At 41.8% G+C, this 12,014-nt stretch overlaps 1 long non-coding RNA gene across 1 annotated transcript in view; it reads right to left on the bottom strand.

Moving 5' to 3' along the window:
* Nucleotides 1–12,014, bottom strand: part of LOC137632502 (uncharacterized) — a 34,584-nt gene that overhangs the window by 14,455 nt on the left and 8,115 nt on the right. The window lies entirely within an intron of this gene.

Raw genomic sequence — 12,014 nt, 5'->3', positions numbered from 1 at the left:
CGCAGATAGAGTAGCCAGGTGTACACCAGCGCCCTCACGCGAGATACACAGAACCACTCCATACTTCTCCAGATCTTCCATGCCCATAGGTCTCTAGAGGGGAGGAGGGTGGGAATAAAGTTTATATAACCAGCGGGTAAGTATGTTCAAAAATTTATTTTATTATGAAAATATCATTTTTAAACATTAAACTTACCCGCTAGTTATATAAAAATAGCTGATTGACACCCTTGGTGGAGGGTTAGAGACAGCTACATTGTTGGAATATTACTTAAAAGTTAATTAAAACAAGCTTAAGGGTTCGTACCTGATAAGGAAGCAGACTTTAATGATTCTCTGCCTCATTATGTCCGTTTTCCTTATGATATCCAGCGATCCACCCAGGGTGCTGAAGACCTCTAGGAGCTGTCAAACTGGTAAATAACCTCTATGCTGACAGGACCTCAACTAATACCCTTGTTCTGGGCGCTCTCAAGGAAAAAAATGACCACCTGACTAAATCAAAGATTGGGGAAGATTGTCGACCAATCCCCACAAACAACCATAAAAAATATATAAAAGTTCCAAGAGAAGAAAAAGGGTACTAAGGATTAGAAGAACGTAGTGGTAGATCCTTCACCCACTACTGCTCTCGCTGCTACGAATGGTCCCAAACTGTAGCAGTCCTCGTAAAGAGTCTGGACATGTTTCAAGTAATGCGAGGCAAACACAGATTTACTCCTCCAAAAGGTTGTGTCCATGATGCTTTACAGAGAACGATTTTGTTTAAAAGCTACAGAAGTTGCCACAGCTCTATCTTCATGAGCTTTCACTTTCAGCAGCTTGAGGTCTGCCTCACTGCAGTGTGAGTGAGCCCCTCTACTTAAAAGTCTTAAAAAAAATGATAGGGCGTTTTTAGACATACGTAACGAAGGTTTCCTGACTGCACACCAAAGAGTTTTTGAATTGCTTCTTAAATCTTTAGTTCTGTCCAGATAGAACTTTATTGCTCTAACGTGACACAGGACTTTCTCCAACTCTTCACTAACCACATCAGAGAGGTTATTAATCTCGAAAGATTTAGGCCATGGATGAGAAGGACGTTTGTTCTTGGCTAGGAATCCAAGCTGTAAGGAGCATATGGCTTTTCCGTCTCTAAAGCCAATATTCTTGTTAAAGGCGTGAACTTCACTGACTCTATTAGCTGCTGCCAGACTTACTAAGAAAAGTGTCTTCAAAGTCAGATCTTTAAGAGTGTAAAGCCTCAAATCTGTCACTCATGAGGAACTTTAAAACATCTAAACTCCAGGCTGGTGAATCCTGTTGACGCTTTTTAGAAGTCTCAAATGATCTGAGAAGATCTTGAAGGTTTTTATTATTTGAGAGGTTTAAATTCCTGTGTCTGAAGTCGGCTGCCAACATACTCCAGTACTCCTTGATGATCGAGGAGAAAAAGTTTTCTTCTAAGTTCTATGAAGAAATCAGCAATTTGCTTTAGAGGTACTGGATGAAGAAACTGAGTTAGCTCTACACCATTCTCTAAAAACCTCCAACTTGGAGTGATAAACCTTGATGGCAGAAGTCCTCCTTGCTCTAGCGATAGCCCTAGCTGCCTCCTTCGAAAATCCTCTAGCTCTTGCGAGTTTTTCGATAGTCTGAAGGCAGTTAGACGTAGAGCTTGGAGGTTTAGATGGTGTCTTGCTAAGTGAGGTTGCTTGAGATCTATTATAAATGGGAAGCTTCTTGCAACGTCCACCATCCATTCCAGTACTTCTGTGAACCATCCTCTTGACGGCCAAAAGGGAGCCACTAGAATCAACCTGGTTCTCTCATGGACGCAAACTTAAGTAACACCTTGTACAGCACTTTAAATGGTGGGAACGCGTACACATCCAGGTGAGACCAATCCATCAGGAAAGCGTCTATGTGTGTCGCTTCGGGATCTGGAACTGGAGAGCAGTATGTTTCCAGCCTTTTCGTTTTTGAGGTCGCGAACAGGTCTATGGACAGACCACCCCAAATCTGCAAAAGTTTCTCGTATACTTCCAGATGCAAAGTTCACTCCGTGGGCAAAACTTGATTCCTTCCTGCTGAGGCTGTCTGCCATCACGCTCTTTTCTCCCTGTATGAATCTTGTAAACAAGGTTACCTTTCTTTCTTTCGCCCAAACGAGAAGAGTCCTTGCTGTATGCCAATGCTGTGGTGTTGTCAGCATTGACTTGCACTATCTTGTTTAACACTACCCCTCCAAACCCTTGAGGACCAACAAGCCTGCCAACAGCTCCTTATGATTGATGTGGAGGCTCTCCTGTTCCTTTGTCCACAGGCCTGACTTGCCCAGTGTTGCTCCCCACCCTGAGTCCGAGGCGTCGCAAAACAACACGAGGTCTGGGCTCCTTTGTTCCAAGGAGATACCTTCCTGAAGCTTGTCTAGGTCGTTCCATTACTGGAGGCACTTTCTTATCGGTTCCGTAAGAGGAATGCTTTCCGTCTCGAGGCTCTCCTCTTTGTTCCAATGGGAATTGAGGTGAAATTGAAGAGGCCGGAGGTTTAGTCTTCCTAAGGAAACAAACTGTTCTAGTGAGGAGAGGGTTCCCAGTAGACTCATCCACTTTCTTAACGAACAAACGTTTTTCTTTAGAAAAGCACAAAGCTTTAGGAGGGCTTGCTGTATCTTTGAGGGCGACGGAAAAGCCTGAAAAGCTAGACTCCGAGTCTCCATCCCTAAATAGAGAATCTTCTGGGATGGAATCAATTGGGACTTCTTTGAGTTTACAAGAAGATCCAGTTCTTCTGACAGACTCAAAGTCAGACACAGATCCTCCAAACAGCGATTGAAGGAGGGAGCTCTGAGAAGCCAATCGTCCAGATACAAGGAGGGTCTGATGCCTCTTGAGTGAAGCATACTCGCTACATTCAACATGATCTTCGTGAAGACTAGAGGGGCGGTGCTGAGGCCGAAACACAGAGCCCGAAACTGGAAGACGACCTTCCTGTACATGAACCTCAGGTAACGCTTGAAACTTGGATGGATCGGGACATGAAAGTAAGCGTCCTGGAGGTCTAATGAGACCATCCAGTCGCTTCTTCTTACTGCTGCAAGCACAGTCTTTTGAGTCTCCATAGAGAACTTTGTCTTCTGAATGTAGTCATTGAGGGTACTTATGTCCAGGACTGGTCTCCATCCCCCCGAGTTCTTGGGAACCAGGAATAAGCGGTTGTAGAACCCTGGTGACTTCAAGTCTCGCACCCTCTCTATTGCCTTCTTTTCTAGTAAGAGATACATTTGGAGGTGCATAGCCTGCCTCTTCGACTCCTCCTTGTATCTGAGAGAGAGATCTATAGGGTCTAAAACTAACGGAGGTTTCATAACGAACGGAATCTTGTACCCCTCCTTTAAAACACGAACGGACCAAGGGTCTGCTCCCCTTCTCTCCCAGGCTCGCCAGAAGTTGTTCAATCTGGCCCCTACTTCTGTCTGAAGGCAAAAGCAGTCAGACTCTGCTTCGCCCAGACCTGGAACCTCTCCTTCTAGTCCTACGTCCATCAGGTCTGAAGCTACCCCTACTGATGGACTTTCCACGAAACAGCTGTGAAACTTAAGGAAAAGAAGTATCTTCCTTCGGTCTACGGCTGGTGAAGGAAGTTGGAAGAACCTTCCTTGCCATCTTGGAGACTAAGACTTGAGTTGCCTTTTGGGTCAAGGCAGCAGCAACCTCTCTTACTAACTCCTGAGGAAACAGGGAAGGAGAAAGAGGTGCAAACAGTAATTCCGACCTCTGGAACGGAGTGACTCCCATTGAAAGAAAAGAACACATTGTTGCTCTCCTTTTAATGACCCCAGCTGTGAACAGGGCTGCTAACTCATTAGAGCCATCTCTCACCGCTTTATCCATACACGACATAATATGTATAAAGCTATCAGTGTCAGGATCTTTCAGTGCAGAAACTTTCTTCCCCAAGGCTCCCAGAGTCCAATCAAGAAAGTTCAACACTTCAAATGCTCTGTAAATACCTTTGAGGAGATGATCAAACTCAGACATCGACCATAAAATCTTAGTCCTACTCATGGCCAAACAACGAGGAGAGTCTACCAGGCTTGAGAAGTCGCCCTGGGCAGAGGCAGGAACTCCCAAGCCGAGAACTTCCCGTCTTGTACCATACACTAGACCTGGACGCTAATCTGGCTGAGGGAAAAGCGAAGGCTGACTTGCCTAGGTCTTTTTTGGACTGCATCCAATTACCCATCAACCTTAATGCTCTCTTCAAAGAACGAGAGAGTACCATCTTCGTGAACAGCGATTCTTTCGCTGCTTTCCCTAAGGTAAACTCCGAAGGAGATGAACGCGGGGCCACGGGAACAAAGTGGTCCGGAAAAACTTCTGTAAAAACTTTCATAATCTTCTTAAGATCGACAGAGTGGCGAGGTGTCTTCGGCTCTTCTCCCTCAGAGAAAAAATCCTAAAGTTCAGCCGGAGTAAAGTGATCATCAGGCTCTTCCTCAGCAATAACTCTAACAGTCGTAGCAGTATCTTGCAGAACAAGAGGAGACTCCTTACGAGTCCGACCACTGTCCAACATAGAGGCAGGGTCATTGCGTGCAGTATCACTATGAACTAAAGCTCGACGCTCAGAAGGCCATCGCTCACGAACATGAGAATCGGCACTACGGCGCGCGCGATCTAGACGCTCGGAATGGCTGACGTCCTCATGATGTTTGCTACTCTTGCGCTCGACATCACGTCCGACTGCATGTCGAACAACATCTGACTGACGTTGGGCATCACTCTTTGCTTGACGTTCAACGTCACGTGCCTGTCGCTCGATGTCACGTCTAGCTTGACGCTCAGCATCACGCTTAGCTGCCTGGCAATCGTCGCCGTGCTTGGAAGGATGACGCTCGGCGTCACGCTTGGTAGCCTGACGTTTAGTGTCAAGAGAATCAGGAACCCAAAGAGACACATACACCTTATCACGCCGTTCATAGTCGTGTATCACTGCTTGTTGCTTAGGCAGTTGAACGTGATCACGCGCGACAAGACTAGACGCCTTCCGACGCTTTTAGTCAAGAAGAGAAGAATCCCTGCAATCGGAATCTTGGATAACCACACTCTTGCTGACAGTCGGCTGATAAGACTGCATAAAGGACGAGAGCTGCTGTTGCATTCCTTGCAGCATAGTCCAATTAGGATCAACATGCGGTGACACAGGTGAAGAAACTTCATCCGCAAACTCGCCTTCTTCATCACTTACGTAACGCGCCAAGTTTTCAGAAGACGGAAACCAGTCTGACGGAAGCGGTGGTGCATGAACCGTAATACCAGACTCAGAAACAAGATCCGCATCAGGCTGAAATAGACCTTTGTCAGCCTCTGACATCCTATCAGGACGTTTAGCAGGGGAACCGTCGACGGACGAAGGGAATCGCTCTGGACTGTCCCAATAGCCACAGCCAGGCACTTGCGGCGAAGCGTCGCGACGCTACGCTACCGCATCTGCTTTCGTCTTAAGTGGTCTGGACGCTTGACGCCAGCCTTTGTCGTGCGTAGCGTCTTCCGAACATGAAGATAACAAACTAACCTCACCTTTCCCATGGTGAGGGTGAGTGTCCCGTGATGCGACAACAGGTACGGTCGAGGGGACGTCTGTCCAAGCGGTAACGCCTCTCGTTCCCTTTCGCCGATCAACATTCCTTCTCCCAGGGGTTGGGGAGCTTGGAAGAGGTCTAAGGCTAAGTGAACAACAGGCTCGAGCAGACGCACCCTCCACAGCACTGAACACATTAATCGCACTTTTAGCACCAACACTTTTTAATTGGTTCACGTCGGACATGAGCTGATTCATGTCCGCAGCGAGCGATTCCACCCCTACTCCGAGGGCTTGAATCGTGGTCGTCATATCTTTAAGTGTAGGCTCAGACGATAACAGTAGTGGGATCTGGTACTACCACTACAGGGGAAGGATTAAATTCAATGACATGGGAAGTGGATAATTCTCTAGAACGAGAAGAACTACGCCTAACTCTGTCTCTCTCTAATTTACGATGGTAGCGCTCAAAAGCCAGCCACTCACTCTCAGACAATGAAACACATTCTTCACATCGATCTCCAAATTCACAAATATTATACCTACATTTAGTACAAATTGAGTCGGGACCTACAGCGGCTTTAGGAAGCCGAGTCGTACACCCTTTCACACACTTTCTATAGGAGGGAGAGGGGTCGGCCATAAGGAAAAGTTAAGAGATCAAAAACAAGTAAGGGTCAAAATAATCCAAATAATCCAAATCAAAAAAGTTTCAAGAGAATCCGAAAGCAGAATCCAACAAGCGAAAGCCTTAATTGTACATCACCAAAGATAACTATAAAAAATCCAAGGTAGTTAGCGAGTGAATTCTGAAGATGTTGCCAGCAATGGCGGCAGAGAAGATCTGTTATTTTGCGCAAGTTAGCAAGAAGAGGAGCTTTCAGCACTAGTTGGAGAATTGGTAATGTTACTCCTCTATGTAAATGTGTTTGTGGTAGCTCAAGTCCCACTGATTACCGCCCAATTTCCATAACTCCCATATTATCTAAAGTTTTTGAACGTCTTCTGGCAAAACGTCTTAATAGGTTTGCTGAAGGTAATCATCTACTCCCTAGTTTGCAATTTGGTTTTCGTAAAGGCCTTGGAACATGTGATGCCCTTCTTACAATCTCCAATGCTGTACAGAAATCCCTTGATTGTGGTCGGGAAGTTCGTATGATTGGCCTTGATTTTAGTGCTGCCTTTGACCGTGTTAATCATGAGGCCCTTGTTTTCAAACTGACACAGTTGGGAGTGGGTGGGTCGTTTCTTAGCATTATTATTGATTTTTTAAGTAATAGATCTCAAAGAGTTGTTGTTGATGGGCACCATAGTGATTATAGGAATGTGATATCCGGTGTTCCACAGGGTAGTGTTCTTGGCCCATTACTTTTCATACTATATACACATGACATGTGGTTTGGCCTAGAAAACAAGCTTGTTGCATATGCAGATGATGCTACTCTCTTTGCATCAATTCCATCCCCTGAATGTAGATCTAGGGTTGGTGAATCCCTTAATAGAGATTTAGCTAGAATTAGTGCATGGTGCAAATTATGGGGTATGAAGTTGAATCCTAACAAAACTCAAAGTATGATTGTAAGTAGGTCAAGGATGGTGGTTCCTCAACATCCGTATCTCAGTATTGATAATGTTTCTTTAAATATGTATGACTCTTTCAAAATTTTAGGTGTGATTCTCGACAGTAAATTTACTTTTGAGAAACATATAAGGTCTGTGTCTTCTTCAATTTCACAAAAAATAGGCTTATTGAGAAAGTCTTTCAAGATTTTCGGTGATCAATCTATTCTGAAGAAGTGTTTTAATTCTTTCATTCTACCTTGTTTTGAGTATTGTTCTCCTGTCTGGTCTTCAGCTGCTGATTCTCATCTTAATTTGTTGGACAGAAACTTACGGTCTATTAAATTTCTTATTCCTGATCTAGATATTAATCTCTGGCACCGTCGTTCAATTAGTTCATTATGTATGTTGCATAAGATTTTTCACAACTCTGACCATCCTTTACATTCAGATCTCCCTGGACAATTCTATCCTGTTCGTAATACTAGGCAGGCAGTTCATTCTAATAGCCAGGCCTTCTCCATCACGAGGCTCAATACTACGCAGTACTCTAGAAGTTTTATTCCAGCTGTGACCAAGTTGTGGAATGATCTTCCTAATCGGGTGGTTGAATCAGTAGAACTTCAAAAGTTCAAAGTTGGAGCAAATGCTTTTTTGTTGACCAGGCGGACATAGTCTTTTTATAGTTTATTTATGACATATTTGTTTTTGATGTTGTTGATAGTTTATTATATGACATATCTGTTTTGACGTTGTTTCTTATTTTAGAATGATTTATTGTTAATTTGTTCTCTTCATTTATTTATTTCCTTATTTCCTTTCCTCACTGGGCTATTTTTCCCTGTTGGAGCCCCTGGGCTTATAGCATCTTGCTTTTCCAACCAGGGTTGTAGCTTGGATAGTAATAATAATAATAATAATAATAATAATAATCTCACATGAGGGCGGTACACCTGGCTACTCTATCTGCGATTGCCGCGAGTTTTGAATTTCTGCCGGACGTCAGAGACTAAAGCTATTTTTATATAACCAGCGTGTAATTTTAATGTTTAAAAATATAATATACTTAAAGTAAAACAAAAAAATTTAATGTTCTGATTCTGTATCTAATACAGACTTGTGGAATCCAATAAAATTATATATGAAAAGATTCAAAATTTAAAGAGAAACATTTTGAACTCATTTTCAACTTAAAAAGATCAGAAAGGAAAAGATTGTGGGCAATTTTCTGAAAATACTTGTTTAGCAAGATCTACATCAACCATTTTCAAATATCACCGCCAAAATGCTATTTAGCAAAGAGACCCAAAAGTCCATCAACACTTTTTTGAACACCTCAGATGTCAAGCTAATAAAAGAAATCATAGTTTGATCTGTTCAGCGTTTCGGTAACGATCATCCATTTTTTTGGAGGTCTGGTAAGGGGTAATCAGCGCTTTCACCAATTATTTGATGTTACCACAACCACTAAAAACATTGATATTTAAACAATTCTTGTATAAAGATTAATCCACAGTCTTATATTTCACAAATATACCATTGTCAAAAATCAATATGCACCAATGACCAGTAACTTTTTACTACTATGCTTCTACAACAAAGCCTTTGAAACATACCGAGATTCAATAGAAGTTCAATATTTCAACTTTTCTGTCTTAATTAAACAGTTAATACTCGTGACAAAATTCAAAGTATTCTCCTTCGTTTCATGATCATCAGTATAAATTCTACAGGTTTTTCCACCATTTCTGAATTTGCATTCCTTCTCAATGTGACCGCATCTCTCACTATAGAAGCGATTTAGTACATGGCATCTGTCACGTTTGTCATATATGGTAACGTCCCTGATTGGTGAACGCTAGACTGGGGTTCGAGTCCCGCTCAAACTCGATAGTTTCTTTGGTCGCTGCAACCTCACCATCCTTGTGAGCTAAAGAGGGGGGAGGGGGGGTTTGTGGGAGCCTATAGGTCTATCTGCTGAGTCATCGGCAGCCATTGCCTGGTCATCCTTGGTCATACCTTGGATGGAGAGGGGCCTTGGCCGCTGATCATAGTATATATGGTAAGTCTTTAGGGGCATTGTCCTGCTCGATAGGGCAATTTAACTATCATATGCCGCTGCCATTCATGACAGGCCTTTAAACCCTTTAAACATGGTATCATTACTTTATCACCATTATTATGAAGGGAATTTCCAATATCAACCCCCATTTCAGAAGGATAAAGGTTAGCGATGATGATGATGATGTGGGGAGAGAGAGAGAGAGAGAGAGAGAGAGAGAGAGAGAGAGAGAGAGAGAGAGAGAGAGAGAGAGAGATTCACTACTACATAGTGTAAGAAAAGGTCTATGTGAACCTTGGTATAAGCTTCAGCAGTTTGACCAAGGGTCAAGCATGGCGATACTAAGGAAATATCTCGAAGCGATGCACGTCCACCCCTTGTTTATAAAACGAGATGGAATTATGTATACTTTCAAACTTCTACATACTATAGACATTGCCTACATATTTCTGGAAGCTACGTGCTCACGGGGCTGATAACCCCACTCGAAATATCAATCCTTGGAAACTTTCAACAGGTCACAGGACATATGACCTAGCGTTGGGGTCCATGAGACCATTTGAGAGAGAGAGAGAGAGAGAGAGAGAGAGAGAGAGAGAGAGAGAGAGAGAGAGAGAGAGAGAGAATTATCTTCCCTATTGTTGTCCCAAAGATTTTGTAGTCAGTTTTCATAAAATGAAAATACGTAACACCCTCATTAATGTCTCATTTTCAATTTATATGTTCATGTCTCTAAAGTCACATGCAGCTCAACATTAAAACTGAAATCTAAAATATGAAATAGCGGCCATTAACAATAATTTCTCATAACAAATAATCATGAAGCTTGTACTAAGGAAGCCTAGTGATAATACTCAATCTATTTCTGCAAAATATTAGCAATTGACAAGTTTAAAATGAGTTTAAAGTTGCCAAGTACTGTATACAGAACGCTATAAACTGATAACAGTCAGTAGTGATGCCACATGCTATAGTTACATGTGAGTGGTCGAAACCCTTTAATATATAAGCATCGCCAGGTTTCCACTAGCAAAACCCATCAACAATGAGACTAACTGATATCCAAATTTACAGAATATAAGATTGAAAATTATTCTAAAATATTTGCACTTGAAAGTGTGTGGGTTCTGCAGTACGCCCAAGCTTTCCTTGTGGAATGGGACCTCAGATAAGAGGTTTTAAATTAGTGACAAGTACGTAATTAAGTAATAAATCAATCAATTAGCTAATAGGACTGTGGTTAGGTAAAATGTTATATCACAGAAAATACATCAATGAAGTACGTCCACAGAGAACAAATTGACCTTAATAGGCAGCTAATGTTAAGGGGTCTATTTACTATTCAAGATCATTTTGCAAACTGAGCTTCTCCCCTCCATCTTGAATGGAAGCGAATACAACGTTTAGGGTCAAAGCCAGGCGATGCTGGAAAGGCAAGGCGCTCCTTATCTTACTTGTTTACTTGTTTTGGGTTTAAATCCAACCCTCCACTGAAGTAGAGTGAACTACTTCTCGGGCGGTCCATATTAATCATCTAACGAACCATTTTCATTATAACTTATACAATTCTTTGATTGTAGCATCTTCCAAATCATATGATCTTGTGAAAAGTAATGTCTTTAGTTTCTTCTTAAATTCAATTGCTCCCTTTAGGTCCTTCATTTCAGTTGGCAGTTTATTATAATGTCTAGGCGCACAGTAGCTAAAAGCCCTTTCACCAAATTTACTATTTGTTCTTGGTTCAGATAGCCTATGTTTGTCACTCATGTGTTTTATGTTAACATTTGTTTCTAGTTCTAGTTTGTTCAGGTATTCTTTTAGATATTTTGGTTCAGTATCTTAAACGATAGTAAGAGTAGCTTGTATTCAATTCTGATATGAAAAGGAAGTACTCGAAGCTGAGTGAATTGGACTGTGAAGCAAATGGCAGGTGACTCACTTGAAAAAAAAGGAAGGTTTCATGAAACTTGAACCAGATCACTTACTGCTGATATACTTTACTTACTTTAAGAGCTGCTTTGCTGGTCCCATACAGCAGGGGAACCCTAATATCTACAGGACCTGCACAGTCATTTTATTGTGCATTTCAAGGCATTCAGCATTTCACACCCCATTTTGCTCATCTATTGTCAAATCTACACTATAGAAGCATTTAGAGGCAAGAGTATCTTCAGTTTCACTTGAAAGCCTTATTTTCAGTCTTTCGGATATTTATGTGATAATCTAAATCGTTCAATGAGACGATAAGCATATTTTAAAGACCTCCAGGAAATACTTGGCAATTGAAGATGTATCTATTGCTGTATTTCTAACACTCGAAAAGCCTATGATATTACCTAGATTTGTCAACGTTGCCTAGTCTGAAACTTTTGAATTTGAAGAGGTAATCCTGGAGGAAGCTCAATGAGCTGTGTGCTATTTACTTTTAGCCCCAATGATTTTAACTACAAAAATTACTTTTTGAGTCCTAAGCGCCTTAAGTGGAGATGACTTTGCTGCCTATTATGCAACCAGTTCATTGAAGCACAGAAATTCCTGAACACTGCAGATATTACTCGCGACGTAACTTCCCTAGGATTCAGTTTCTCCATTAAAAAAACTAAACCTATTATCTTTTAAAGGAGATAAAATATGATTTAAGGGTCAATATATATATCTCCGTCTGCACAATACAACAACTGAATTCTGTATTGGGAAATTTGGGAGTTTTGTGTGTTCAACATCAAAATTGGAAATTACATTTAAATAAAGATAAAATGTAATAAAACTCGAGTTTATTGAAAATTATCATCCACTACTAGGAAGCAGGAGAATTTTCACAAAATGT

This window comes from Palaemon carinicauda, chromosome 41 (assembly GCF_036898095.1).
Source record: "Palaemon carinicauda isolate YSFRI2023 chromosome 41, ASM3689809v2, whole genome shotgun sequence".
Classification (NCBI taxonomy): Eukaryota; Metazoa; Arthropoda; class Malacostraca; order Decapoda; family Palaemonidae; genus Palaemon; species Palaemon carinicauda.
This window is presented reverse-complemented; position numbering and strand designations above follow the sequence as displayed.